This window comes from Cryptomeria japonica, chromosome 11 (assembly GCF_030272615.1).
Source record: "Cryptomeria japonica chromosome 11, Sugi_1.0, whole genome shotgun sequence".
Taxonomy (NCBI): domain Eukaryota; kingdom Viridiplantae; phylum Streptophyta; class Pinopsida; order Cupressales; family Cupressaceae; genus Cryptomeria; species Cryptomeria japonica.
Window position 1 is genome coordinate 36,412,342 of NC_081415.1, and position 16,386 is coordinate 36,428,727.

Genomic DNA, 16,386 nt, shown 5'->3' on the forward strand with positions numbered 1-16,386 from the left:
GACATACACCACTTTGTTCATTCAATTTTCTCTCATCGGTTTGTGCTACCTTGTCTAGGTATCTCCTCCAAGATACAGTACAAGAACCATCCAAAAATTCTACACCTCACATCCTCCAAGTTTCTGCAAGACTTACTCTCTCTGATCTTCTCAAGGTCCTTATGCTAGGATAAGAACTTGTTGTTTTGTGAGCTCCATTTTCTTGGATAGGATACCTTGTTTTCCCACTCCGTTTCACACTCAACCAAAGAGTTTAACCCCTCTACTACAATAAATTCATTCCCCACACTACAAAAATAAGGATGGGTGGTTTTGGAAGGATTCCCAACCCTACTCCTTTCTCAAGAGCTTTGTCATTTACCGATTTGGTGTTTTACAAACAAACTGCACTTTAGGCCTAACTAAAGACCTAATTCTAGTAGCCCTATCAGTGGGGTAATTTGTATCTAACTACTAAACTTCCTTACAAACCCTATGAATTATTTTTCATTCTAGACACCCTTTTGTGGTTTATATACAATATTGCAAAACCAGAGGTGGGTTTTTTTATTAGCATATTTAACCCTTACTGGGCTAATTAGGCCTAATTGCCCCTTCCTAGGCCTAGAAAGTAGGGATTGGTAAAAACTCCTTCATCGATCTAATTGCCTTTTTGAACTAATGTTAATTGAATGTCTATACCTTCACAAGGTATTCCAATCCAATCATACTTCACCTCCATCCACAGGATTCACCCAATTAGTGTCTATTATCCATGATTCCTAGTGCTTGCCAACTCAATGTGTCAAGCCTAGGGTATGTTGGAAAATATTTGGTTTAGCTTCCCCTGTCTCAAAATCAAAAAGAAAAGATAGAATACATTACAACCTATGATCCCAAAAGGTTTCAAAGTGACTATCCACCATGGAATGTTAGGTTGAAATCATTTTGATCTCAAAACGCTGGTTTTAAGGACCTTTGAACCTGCCTACAACAAAATGAAGATTATTCACAAATCACAACACTTCAGGATTCCTAACCCCAAAAAAATTAAGCTAAGAAACTAGGATAACAATTCATATCCCTTTTTTGGAAGTGTCAATCCATACAAGTTGTACAAACTTGCAAAGAACGGGTGACAACTCAGAAAAACACACCAAATGGGAAACCAAATTAGTTTATTTGCTTCTTCTCTTCAACAACCTTGAACAACCATCTATCATAAGTATTTCCAAGCCTTATACTTACCTTGGGGTAATTACACATGCTCACAACCAACTATCACAACCAACTTACTCATTGGTGTATGAAAAGGTTTAAAAGTTGCTATGAGCGACTTTTGCAATTTGTTGCATAGGTGAGAAGCTTTGCTCAAAGTTAACCTTGGTCACTTTAAAATGACTCCTATGACCTTAAAAATTTCAAGACAACATCAACCAACCTACATTAACTCAAAAACAACTTATCTTATTGAGTGCTCTACTTGGCACCCTTAAGAGTTCACATGCTAATCATTTGCCAAACATAGACTCTTAGGGCCCTTACAATCATTTGAGCACACACTCAATGGAATCTTGGCCTTATGAAAAACCTAAAACCGTGATTCCAACATCCTAGAAACAAATTTACCAAAATTTTCTAAGTGTTTTTGCTCTAGCAGTTTGACATCAAAAAACCACATAGAGAACCTAAATAGAACTACACTAATGTGCCCAATTTATCATTCTTTTGAATGATCTCTTCCTTGATAATTATAAATTTCTTACTAATGCTATAAACAAGGGTCACACACTTATCTTTATTGCGGATCATCATAGAAAGACTCAATTGAGGCATCTCACTCACCTCTAGGTCCTTATCCATATCCTCCAGTGGGGCCCTATGATTTTTACGTGTACGTGCATCCACCACCTTAGCCTTCTTGACCAACTTCGTGTTGCCAGATGGGGAATTTCTCTAAGAGATAGCATGAAGAACTTTATCCTACTCAATAATTCTATAGAGACCCTTAGTGGTATTATCCATGGCCTCCTTACTCACTACCACCACCGCACTCAAACTCTACTTAAGCTTATGATAATCATCTTCTAGGGCCTTAGTGTACTCTTCATGATCCTTCTTGAGGTAGTTGATGCCATTAGCTAGAGACCTCATATTAGCAAAAGTATTGTCTAAGTCCTTGCTAGGTAGTTTAGGCTTCTCCTTAAGAGTATTAGTATCCTAAAAGATCCAGGAGAATAGGGCATTTTAATTATCCTATAGCTTCTTCAGATTGATATTAGAAATCAAGTTCTCAAGGATTGAGGATACCATCTCCTTAGGGGTATCCTTGCCAGCATTAATAGGCACAATATAATTAACAACCTAAACCTGTATAGGTCCATCCAAGTCAATCTAAGAGGCCTTCATTCAATTACTGATATTGACCACTGAGGGCCTAGAGATTCTAGATTTACCCTTAGAACTCGACATTGAAACCCTAGTAACTATTTTTCCCTTCACATCAATACCAGGGTCCACTGAATTAGGTACATATATAGGGTCACCATCCTCATCAGATAAAACAATACCATTTCTTCCAGTGTGGTTAGGGATTTTAGAAATGTACGAAAAGGGGCCCTGATTATCAAAATTATGGACAACTATGTCCCCATGAGAGCCCACCTCCTCATAAGAAGAAGTATCCCCATAATGGGCATGGACATTCTTCTGAAATTCAATACTATTTTTAGCCTTAGGGTTCTTCTCAACATGCAAGAGTTTAACATACTCCATAATCAACAAGATTAAGCCCTCATACAAAACAAGGGACAAAGGAATTTTCAAATGAGATCTAATGCTATGATTTAAAGATGGGGATAAATAAAAGGGAAAAGAAATGCACTTGCTATGTTGAAAATGATTCAGAATGATGAAATAATAGATGAATAAGCTATAGAGTCTACCGTCAAGGGTGAGGTATTGCATGATGACATTCACAATCACTTGCCATGGCTTTGGAAGTGAAGTTATATCTCACCCACCATCAGTATTCTTCCTCACTTTCTCCCTCTCTTTCAGCAAGAAAAAAGTCTCAATAACCTCAGTCTCACATTTCTTATCTCTATAGAATTTGGTTCTGCCAATCAAGGTGTTGGATACCTTAGCCACAAGATCCTCATTAACCTCCAAGTTGATTCCATAAACATTAATCACATCATCCCTCCACTCTTGAACAAAGGCCTTGATGACAAGGAAATTTGAACCATGCAGAGTCTCGATATAACCAATCAAGACTCCCACCAAGAGCTCATCCCAAACGGTAGCCTTACTTTGCCATTGTTCATAAACCATCGATTTTAGATGGTTCTTGTACCCACCATCCTATAAAAAACCCTAATCACAATAGGATGTAACACATTCAAGTTTAGGCTAAACTAGATGAAAAGGATTAAAAAAGTTCCCCAGAAGTTTGGCTTTCCTGTCATAAAAGGTATCCTGCCTGAGACATTGAGAAGCTCATTATTTTCCATCATTTCCAAGAACCCCTTACATTTTGTAGGCATTAGAATCATTGTTGAAAAGGATGCGGAGATCCAGTGAGATCCAATCATAAATGTTCTAGAATTTTCTACTTGTTAAACTAACCCTAATGTTCGCTAACTTATCTTCCACCTTATTACCTTCATGGTATACATGTAAAATTTTAAATTCATCAGTCTCTAAAAAGCATTAGGTAGTATTCAATAATATGTTAAATCAAACAACTAGGGGGGGAGGATCCCATTAAACAAGTAATGATGTTTAGGGAGTAACATTTCAACCAAACCCTCATCAATCCTTTCTCTTTAGCCAATTTGATCCTGGTATAGGCTGCAAAATCCTTAGCAAAGTGGTTTGTCTACGTACCTAGACGAAGGGCCACTAGCGAGACTAGCCTACTATTATTGTTACGATGATAAGAATATTGTTTTTCCTTTCATGAAAATTAATTACAATTCTAAGCATAAGGAACATGATGCACATTATATTTTCCATCATACTCATTCTCATTCTCTAGGAAAGTGTAAAGCATTTAAAAAATTTGTTCAAGAATAATATGATAGAGCTTTCATAGCTCTTACAATTGATCTTTGTGAGGCCTCACCTCGACTCAGTCTGACATTCAGTGGATTTTATATTTAGACTATGATGGATACTTTATTTTGATGCATTTTGAGACTTAGAACTTATATGATTTCAGGATTTGGATAACATTGCTATGATTTGATGATTTACTTACATGCTTTATGAGATAGAACACTACATGAATTTTAGATAGGATGATATTGCAATGATAGATGTCGTTATCGAATTTGCAGAACTTTACTATGAATATAGAACTATGATGTATGTTTAGTTTATGTGAATTGGGATGAAATTACTTATGTGAATTTGCTTGATAAAAGATGTATTTAATCTGTGCAGATGAAAATTGTATGCAAGTAATGATGTGTATTGTTATATTATTGAATTATATTATATATGGATATTTGGAAGTACTAATGTGTAAATTGAGATGCGCAGGAAATTTACCATGTGACCATGGAAAATTACGAAGAATCAAACCTAGACTTATGTATGTTCGTAAGCCAAGGGTTGTCTATTTGGAGAGACAACACCCCATTTGTGTTGTATTTTATTCGTAACAGTATATGCTACATGAGTGTTAAGTGTTATTTAAATTTAATGTGTAAAACCACAAGAGACAATTTCATGTTTTATTTTTGTAAAAGTGTTTTATTTGTGTCACTTGACACGTGTGGATTTAAATTTAAATGTTATATTTTGTCTCTTGGTGGGAAAGTGTTTAATTATAGTTTTTATTAAATAAAATAATGTGTTGTCATAAATACTTTGAGAATATAATATTTGGGGTGGTCAACTTATGTTTGACCCGAAAATAAACTTCAGAGGGGTTTAAAATGGGTTAAATGAAAACCTAGGGGTAGTTTAATAGGGTTTCCTAAAGCCCATAAGGTATACCTAGGGGTTAGGGGTAATTTTAGGCAAGTTTCTGCTTTTAAATGATCTTTTTGATGCTTTAAAAATTGACTTTTTTGAGTTGTGCGAAAATTGGAAATTAGAAGTTTAAATCTAATTAAGATTTTTTCCTTTTGGAATGAGAGTCTTTTTGCATTCTGCTTTTCTTTCTTTTTTGGTTTTTAGAAACTTGTGAGAACTCAGAGAATGAGCTTCTTATGCAAGATTTTTGAGAATTGGAGGGTAATCACCCACTCTCCATTTTTGGAGACGAGAAATTTTGAAAAGAAAATAATAGTATGGAATAGAAAAATTGACTAAGGGTAGAAGGAAAAAGATTCGTGGATTGGGCAACTCTTCCTCAAATATCAAATTTACCATTGGGCAGAATAAGATTGGTTTGTTTATTCTTTTAAATGGTTATTTTCTTGCATGTGATTGAGTGTATGATTTGGTGAAAGAAATCTATGTTTTTGTGTATGTCTTGTTTTAGAATTTCGTTTGAAAATCTTCTATTATGCCTTGTTGTGTTTTGGGAGTCTTCTCAAGACCTCTTACTCTTGGGAGAGAAGAGGATCTTGTGGGTGGTAGCAGTGACAACCCTCGAGTGAGAGACTCTCTTTTGAGAGCGATCACAAGGGATCTTTGTGTGACCCTTGCTGCATTGCCTGTTTGTGCAATGGGGGTCATAAGGAGGGATATAAGGCTAGAATGCCTTTGGGGGCATAAGGAATAAGGGGTTGAGATTCTTGATATGTTTATTGTGCCATGAGGTGGCTACTTGTTTTTCCATACATGCAGTTCTCGTCAGGGTATTGGTCCACTACCACCCTTTGAAAAGATCATCACCAAAGCGTGGTGATGTGAAGCCAAGTTGGGAGTGTGTCTGAAAATCTGTATGTATTTTGCCTTCTATGTGTTTGCCTGTTTGTTACCCGTCTAGGAAATTGGTTCTCTGAGCTCGGGGGTGGCTACCAGTTAGCCTAGGTTGGGAGGTGAGCACTCCGTGGTCATATTGTGTTTTATTATGCAGGAAAAGTCAGGAGAAGAGAAAAGGAATAGTGAAAAGATGCAGAAGATTATTGTTGAAGATACTTAAATCCATTTGTAGTTATTTGTTTAAATTTGTTAGTAGAAAAATACCTCGTTCGTTGAATGAGAGGCAAGTTGTAATTTTGAGATAGGGTATGTGATTTAATATTGTAGTTAAATAAAGAAACACCTTGTAATATTTGCAGAATATTGAAAGAGTTGTAAAACAAAAACCAGATATGTTTCTATTTCTATTTTGAAAAGTAAAGGGATTGCTTGATTTGCATGCAAAAGCTTCTTTTGTAATATAAAAAAAATAAAATATCAGTTTTATTTAAATCTGAGATCTTCTTTTTAGCTGAGAATCTATCTCCAATTTAATTGCAAAAATGATTTGTATTTGCTGTTAGCATGTAAATAAATTAGTTGTTTAATTAGTTGAGAAATCAATGAATCTATTTTTATGGAAAAGTATATTGTATTTCTAAATTGTATTTCCTAAATTGTATTTCTAAATTGTATTTCTAATTAGTGTTGATAAAAAGCATAACAATAGATTTGCTTCATTCTTTTATCAGCAATTAAAATAAATAAATAAAAGAGCCTAAGTTTATAAACGAATTATATATATATATATATATATATATATACATTTATATGTGCACATGTAATTTGATTTAACATAATGTTTTCCCTTTGTTATTTTGTTTAAAAAAATTGCATGTAAATCTTATTTAGAAAATATATATATATTTATATATTTTCACCCTTATAACTTTTATATTTATAAATTTATATAAATATATATACATATATATATATATATATATTTATATAAAATATATTTAAAAAAAAAATAATAATAAATAAAAAAATAAATAAGGGAAAACTTTGGCTGCTTGCGGACCCCATTGTGTGTGCACACAGTGTGGGCCGCGCGGCTTGCACTGTGCGAACACACAGTGTGGGCCGCTTCGGCTCCCACTGTGTGGACACACAGTGGTGTGAGCCGCCAGTGGCTCCCACTGTGTGGACACACAGTGGTGTCGCACCACTGCTGTGTGTTCACACAGTGGCGCCCTCGGCCCTTCGCCCTTCTTCAAAACCTGCATCAAAAAAAAATGGCTGCCGCTATGGGGGTTTGGCCCTGTGGAAAATTTAGTGGTAATTAAAAAAAAGAGATTAAACCCTAGCCCGGGTAGGGCTAGGGTAAATGAAATAAAAATAATATGATAGTTTAGTGTTGTTTAATATATATATATATATATAATAGATCCCTAATTAGGGTTGGAAAAATATTGACTATTATATTGGAAAGTTATTATTTTTAAAGGATTAATATATATATATATATATATATACTGGTTGTATTTTTGGAGTAAGTATTTAATAGAGATTTAAATATTAAATACCTTCACATGATTCCTAATAGGAGGTAAAAGAAAGAGAAATATACAATTTTAAGAATAAAGCCTAGCCTTATAATTTTAAATGTATTTAAATTGAAAAATACTTAATTTTGCCTTAGTTAATTTAATTAGAGCATTAAAATTTTAAAATGGATGTTTAGACTGTATAGTCATATTGGAGATTGAATAAATCTTCCTCTCCTATTTCTTTAGCGTTATTGATTTAATAAAACTTAATGACTAGGTATCTCATGGAGATAAAATTAAACCAGTTAGTTTTTCCGCAAATAGAATTAAACAAATTATCGATGCTTGGTTCGTATCAGAATTAGCTCGAATAAAGATATGACAAATTCATTCACGCTTGTCACGTGAGTGAACTTGTAAATTAATTAGTATTTTAAAAAAAAAAATTTGTTCCGTTTTTGCCCTAAATTTTGGGCATGACAATCTTGCACTCTTTTTTGGTGAAGAGGTAGTGCCTTATCACTCTATTCACCCTTCATGTTGCTCCTCACCCTATCATACTATTATTTAACTTCATTGGGGGTCTTTTTCATGAGAGGTAATACTTTTTCTTTTAAATTACAATCATGTTAGGGGAGCAACATTGTGTATTCTTGCTTCTATTCTTGGGTGGCAAGAATCTTACCTTGTTTTCTTCTCTCTCTATATGGTTTCTCTATTCCATTTAGGGGTGGGAGTTTACATACTTTTATTTCCTTTCTTGCATGGAATGGTGTGTCTCTTATGATTAATCTCTCCTTAGGGAAATATGTGATCTTTCATCTAAATCTCATTCTTCTTTCTTTTGAATATGACCTCTTTTTTTGAGTGGCATTTTACATATATTAATGTCCTTCTTTTATATTTATTCCTTCATGTGATTACATTGTGCATTTTCTTATATATAATGTCTCCTTAGAGGTTGTTTAATTCTTCTCATTTTCCTTACACTTGTGGGGAATGATCTTTCCTATCCTTTGAAAGAATCCACTTTTCCTTTTGTTGAGTGGTGTTCGTTTGTGATTTGATGTCATTCCTTGTGCAATATTGTTTTTTCTCTCAAGTATTATCTCTTATATAAGAGGTGTGTAGCCTTCACTAGAACCTCTTATTTACCTGGCAAGGTATATCTATTATAAACAAACCCTTCACTTTGGGTCAAAAGTGTGTTATCCTTCATCAAGAATCCCTTTTGCCTAGCAATAGGAGAAAGGTATGTGTAGTCACATAAATCTGTCCACTTAATTAAATGAATATTTAGTATTTATTTGATTATTTAACCATCAATCAATAATTAATTAAATTAATATTTAATTAATTCATCTTAACCTTCTTCTCCTATTAATTAAATAAATTATTCAATTTATTTGATTTAATTCACTTAACCAAATTCAGACCATTAATTAAATAAATAAATCATATTTGTTTAATTAAATCTTCTCTCAAAATATTTATTTAAATCCCCCAAAATCCCATCTCTCACATTTAAATAAATTAACATTTACATTCATTTAAATCACCTTTATCCTCCACCCACTTGTATTTTCCTACAAATGCAAGTTGCACAACTATTTTAAATAAATAAATTATTTATTTAAAATCTTATTTATCGTCACCCACTTGAAACCTTTAATGGTTTCCCTTAAAGTCTTCAAGCTTAAAGGATTCCTTCTAGAGTCTTCTCAAACCTTTAATGGTTTCCCTTAAAGTCTTCAAATTTAATGGCTTCCTTCTAAAGTCTTCTCAAATCTTTAATGGTTTCCCTTAAAGTCTTCAAACTTAATGGCTTCCTTCTAGAGTCTTCTTAAGCCTTTAAAGGTTTCCCTTAAAGTCTTCAAGCATTTAATGCTTTATCTTCCTTTTTCTCATTTAAATAAATTAATATTTATTTGAATATCTACCCAAATTCAAATTACACCATTTAATTGAAATAAATGATTTTATTTTAATTAAAAATCTCAAAATTCCTCCCACTTGCATTCTCCTACAAAATCCACTAGCATGCCTAAATTGCTTCTAGATTCTTCTAACTCCTTCTAATTAGCCTAATCCTATCCTAATCATTGTCACATTCCTAAATAAAAGGAATTCACTTCTCAAAAACCTCCTAAGTCTTCAATAACCATCAAAGGCTTTATGTCTTCAAATGGTTAACCTCTAAAGTCTTCCAAACCATTAAAGGCTCTTACATAACCATTTATGGTTAACTCACCTTTTACCTTTGGTTAGAGACTTTCCTCTAACTTAACCATCCTTTTGACTCATGGGTCTCTTCAAAGCATTTATTTCTTTGATTAAGGTAACCAGTTAACCCTTACATATTCATTTATCCCTTTGATAAAAGGAATATCCATTAACCTAACCCTAACCAAATTCCCTACGGTAACCATCATGTCCCCTCAAGCATTTAATGCTCCTTATCTCTCCTCTCAAGCCTCCTCATGGTGACACTTGTCAACATGGGATTGGGTTGAAGGTATCACAGGGATTGAATATCTTTCAATACTAGCCCTTGTTAAGATTGCTCAATCTTAACCCTTCATTTCCCCATTTCCTCTATAAATAGAACCCTTCTCGTCAAGCAAAGGAGAAAGCATTAGAGTATTGTTACTATACTGGTATTAGTGTAGACGCATAAAAATGACCATATTCCTAAATGAATATTTTATGTTCATTTTTCTATTTGAATAAATCCGATTTAATTAAATTATCCACATTCTTCTATTTTATTAAATAAATTACTCAATTTATTTAAATAAAATTCACTATACCCATTTAATGAATAAATCATTTTATTCAATTAAATCCCCCTATCCACTTTTAATTAAATTCAAATTTAATTAAATAGTTATCCTAAATTGAATAAATCTAATTTTTTTAATTTCTCCAAATAAAACCAAATTGAATGAAAATCATTTAATTCAATTAAATCCTATTACCCCCCCCATCCACTTGCAAAATCCCAAACCCCTTCCTAACCCCTTCTAGAATATTCTAACCAATTCTAATTAACCTAACCCTCCTCTAAACTTTTTCACATCCCTAAGCAAAGGGAGGTCACTTCTCAAATGGCCCAAAGTCTTGGATAACCATTGAAGGTTTTCAACCTTCAACCACCAAAACCCCCAAAGTCTTTGAAAACCATTGAAGGCTTCCAACCTTCAACCACTTAATCCCCAAAGTCTCCAATAACCATTAATGGTTAATTCAAACCTTCCCACATGGTTAAAACATTTGTTTTGACTCAACCTCTATCCAACCCAAGGGTCTCATCAGGTCATTAATACTTTGACCATGATTATCTCTTAATCATTTGCACAAAGGTTTATCTTTGGATTAGATCCTAATTCATTGGGTAAACCTAACTTAGAATTGACCCTTAGCCTTTAGATAACCATGAGGTCTTCTCAGGCCTTTAATGCCTCCAACCTCTTCTTTCAACCCAATCCTGTGTGGACACTTGTCACCATTTCATTGGTGCCAATTGTGCACATGGATCCCCAACTTTCAAACCTGGCCCTTGATTAAACCTTTCAATCCTGACCATCCATTGCCCTATTTGTGCTATAAATAGAGCTCTCATTCCTCCATTTTTAACAATCATCTTTCAAATTTGAAGCATCACACTTATGCTCAAATTGTTTCAAGCTTTCATTTTATATATGCTCATCATTTAGCCTCTCTTTAGATCAGAATTAATCATGAATATGCATGTTTAGAATAAGTTCTTTATCATTTAGTTCAATCATAGATTAAATATAGTATGCTAGGATAGTGTTCATACTAACCCTGTCATCTTATCATTTAGTTTATTGCATTTTACTATCACACATAGCTTATAACACATCTCATACTAAAATCTAAAAAAGCATCTCTCGTTCTCATATTTGTCATCCCTAAACCATTTTGCTCAGTAATCTGAGAGCAAAAACGTTGGTTTGAGGGACATTGTGAGATAGAAAACCATGGGACCCTCCTTGGGAAGCTAAGTAATACTTCATTACTCCATAGCTTGCATCAAGAAGTCCTCTGTGTGTGTGTGGATTGGTATTTTACATATTTTTCACATTTTTAATTCTAACAACCCACTTTTCCCACATACATTTCTGGCGCCCACCGTGGGGCCTGCACCCCAATAAACTATCATTTTTTGAATTTGAAGACTTTTGCAGGTACACGGGAAACTAGAATTGGCACGTCTAAGAAACATTTTAGTGCATCCGCCTAACAGTTTAGCGCTTCTAGCCTACAGTTTAGTGCGTGGGCTTCCTGTCTTAGCGCGTTCAAACTGTTCCTTAGCGCATAACACTTTTGACAAATTTTCCTGTAGGTGTCGACACTGGTGAAACACAAATTAGTGCGTCTACCTGACAGATTAGCGCATGGACCCAAAGTTTTAGCGCTTCACCTCCATATTCTAGCGCGTGTCAACAGACAGTTAGCGCATTGAAATTCAAAATTTCCCGACAATAGACCACGGATAAAACCAAAACACAGATCAGCACGTCCACCTGACAGATTAGTGCATCGGCCCAAAATATTAGCGCTTAGACTCCATCTTCCAGCGCATTTTAACAGATAGTTAGCGCATTGAAATTCAAAATTTCCCGAATAACAGACCGTGAGAAAACCAAACCATAAATTAGCGCGTCTGAACCATGGAGTAGCGCATGCAGTAAATAGAATAGCGCACGGAAACGGAACAGTAGCGCATTTACCGAGTATTGTAGTGCGTACAGTTTGTTCTGTAGCGCATCGCAAACAAAACCAACAAAGAGATTTTGTAACCGAATAAAAAAAAAATTTAGACTTGTGGAAGTCCCCCGAAACAAACTAACCAATTTCTTTTTGCAGGATTTTTAACAAGTTTCTTGCAGGAAAAGCGAGGAGATTTGTTTTTACAAGCAAAACATTTTTTTTCTTTTGTTGACCTCAAAAATCAAAATTTGCTTTGTTGACGATCTATTTTCCATAGATTAGATAATTATTGCTATAAAGGGTTAAAAAGAACACCATGCTTGTTGGAGCAACATCTCCAATTATAAGTTAGCAAATTATTGTCTTGAAAGTTAAAATGAACAAACTTATTTGCTGTGTATCGAAAGTGGAAGGTATATGCTCTCCCCTTAACTGGGTGACCAAAAAGCTACACCACTCTTATGCTTTCAGTATTTCAAGCAATAAATCCTTTAGCAGGCCTGCCTTCCCGAGGAGTTGCACTCAACTCTTAAAGCCATTTATGGCTGGTGTGAAGGGAATGACCTAAGTGGGGAACGACTTTGACGCCAAGAATTCCAACCCACTATAATCAAATGTGGAAAGTGACGAAAGTCCTTTTCAACGGTTGCACGCAGTGATTAGCCTTCCCCCAGTATCCTTGAGATATGTAAAGCCTTTGTTCTAAAGGTTGGGAAGCCTCCTGAGGTAGTTTATCACTGACGGTCGAACGGGAAGCCTGATTAAGAACCTTAGCATTAGAAACTTTGAGCTGAGTCAGTATCCAAACATTTGTAACATCATAGTGTAAGGATGGGGAAGAATCTGCCCCCAAGATTACTCACCATATATCTCCCAAGATAACTACTCAACTGTGAAGCAATTCACTTTGGGTTAACTTCTGGCAAAAGGCAAAAAAATGGGCGCCCTCTAGGGGGTGACACGGCTATTTGAGCTGACGGAGTATTGAGACTAGTGAGCTATGATGTTGCTTATGACCCTTGAATAAAGAGTCTTTCTGAAGTGTTTATCTTGTATCCAACCTGTTAAAACATTGGGGATTTGAACACATCCTCGGTAGAACATACATTTTATGTTAGATTAGGTAAAATGATTGTACTTTGTGTGCTGTGCTTACATTTTGTATTTCAGAAAATCATCCATCCTACTTAAAAATTCTCTCAACAAAAGTCAAAAACATCACAAAGACACCAAAAGGAAAAATCAGGGCAGTTTAGCGCATAAGAACAACATATTAGCGTGTCAAACAGTTATTTTAGCGCATCTGCAAAACAAAATAGCACGTAACACAAAAACAGTAGCGTTTCAACTGACAAGCAAAACAGAAACCAATCTTTTAGCACGTACAAAACATATTCTAGCGCGTGTCAGGAATCTTTTAGCGCATTAACAGAAACATATAGCGCGTAAAAGTCACAGTGTAGCGCGTAAAAGTCACAGTGTAGCGCGTGATTCTCCAGAAAAACTTCACAGCAAATTTCAAAACAGATTTTTTTTAGCGCGTGGAACAAACAGCTTAGTGCGTCTAGTTCCTGTTTTAGCGCATTAGCCAAACCAGTTAGCGCGTGGAAAATACAGTCTAGCGCGTACATATTACAACCAGTCAACAAAACAAAATTTTCCAGAATCAATATTTTAGCGCGTAACCAGGGGCAGAGTAGCGCGTGGGTAAATAGTTTTAGCGCATTGAGAAAATTTACTAGCGCATTGAACACTTGTTTTAGCACGTGAGAAAAAGGAGAAAAACAAAGAGTTGAAAAACCAAAAACTTTGAAAATTTCAAAATATTTTAAAACACAGTTTTTCATTAAAACACGTCTTTTATCAAACCCACATGATAAAAACAAGCCATAAAACTATTTCTCAAGTCAAATTTGTGTTAAACAAGGTTGTCCAAATCTGAAAACGAATCGAGCAATGTAGGACGTCTTTCCTATCATAATCCAGAAACTTTTCATCATAAGTATCAATTCAATCCTTTAAACATCTTATGGATTTTATCTCAAAAACACTTGTCTAGAAGTTTCCAAATTGTCAAATCCAAGTTCCCAGATCGGGAAACTTTTATCCATATCATTTGACTCGCTTTATCGTGAAGGGGCAGCTAAACCTTCATCCTGATAAAGTAAGATTTGAAATTTTCAAAACAAAACTCAACTAAATCCAAAACAAATCAAAGGAAATCATTGATCACTCATGCATGACTAATCCCGTCATTCTGAGAAGAAAGAACCTCTATCGCAACATCACGTTGAAGAAACAGCAACCGAGCTTTTCCAAATTCATTAAGAGAAATAAATTTTTATACATCAATCGTCAACTCTTCAAATCCCATCGGGTATTTCTTCATCACGTCAAACGTTATATTCAAAACAAATCCAGCGAATTTGACAAAGAACCCCTGAAAACAAGAGCATACTGTCAAAAGTCTGCTTTTAATCAAAAGATAAACCACGGAGGAAAGATCAATCCAACATTCCTACCTAATGAGTGCATCACATATAACACATCTAGACCAGAACCACCAACGCCAGAGCACAACATCAACGAGGACTTTGTTCCTTTCATCACTGAACGTTTCTATTGAAATGCCTATCACTCACTCTCAACGAAACAAACAAAGCGAAACACCCGCGGAATCAAGTATGAATCGCAAATTATCAAATCCTTTTGAAGTTCCATCATCGAAGATCCTGAAATTACTGACGCAATTCTTCAGGAATGCCAAGAAAATCCTTCATTCCAAAAACTCATCGAAAAACTCATGGAAAATGACAAAGAAAAATATCTACTTATGCTTACAAGCAAAGGTGTCAAACTTCCTGAAGATTTTGACGCAAACGTCTTTCAAACAGGATCTCAACAATACACATATCAAGAACAACAAAGGGAAGAAGAGACTCGCATACCTGAACAACATATTCCAGAACAACATATACCAGAAATGCGAGTACCTGTATTTGAAACCCCAGAACAACGCATACCATTTACTGCACCTTTTCAGTTGAGAACAAATACGAGGGAAGAACTCTTCCCTCAGCAAGATAATGCGCCCTTGGTTGCTCTTACTCAACAGATGCAAATGTTGCAAAGACAAATACACGATATGCAACAAGGGACAACAGTGCGGTACTCTATAAACGAAATCTGTCCTTATCCATTTGACAGAAGCTTAAACATGATACCTTTTCCTCCAAACTCAGACATTCCCAAATTTGATAAATATGATGGGAAAGGTGATCCTCAAGATCATGTTCGAGAATTTTGCACTATGAGTCTTGAGTTTTCTCATAATGACACTTATCTGATGCGGTTATTCCCAAGAAGCCAAGGAGGACAAACAATGGAATGGTTATCCAAGATTACACCACCTGTTAGATCATTTGACGAATTGGTTAACAAGTTCATCATCCATTATTCTTACAACATCCAACATGCCATAACCATGTTAGATATCTGCAACACCAAACAAAAGAACAATGAAACCTTCATGTTATTCCTTCAACGTTGGCGACGCATGGTATCAAGGTATCCTCGAGATATTCCTGAAAAAGAGAAAATGGACATCTTCATTGATAACTTGAATGGTGAAATGAGTTACAGACTCAAACTTCAATGCATACCATCTTTTGACAAATTAATCGAAAATGGCATCCAAGTAGAGGAAGCTTGTGTCAAAAAGGGAACACTCAAGTTCTACAAAGAAGGAACAAACTCATCAAACTACAATAACCAAAACAATACCAATCTAGACAAAACTCGATTTTGGACTCGAAACAAAAATGAAGGCAACAATGAATCATATGATCCTAAATCTAAGCAGCCAGTGCTTGCCTTATCAGGAAAACTCAAAATACAAAAAATCCTAAAAATACTACTCCCAGTACTAACACATATGCACCAAACAATGCTCAAGGACAACTCAATACCAACAACGCCAACGATAATCAAAACAAAAACCTGAATCCAGGGCCTAACAACAATTCACACAACAACACCAACAATTTCCATAAGCGTATCTTCACACCATTGGGCCAATCATTAGAGTCCGCATTCAGAGAGCTGTTAGCTAACAAAGTTCTTTCTTTACCTCCAATCAACAATTATGAACCCCCAATCAAACCACCTTGGTGGAATAATTCACACTATTGTGATTTTCATCAAAACAAAGGTCATCGAACAAATGAGTGCATGAGATTGAAACACATAATCCAAGACATGA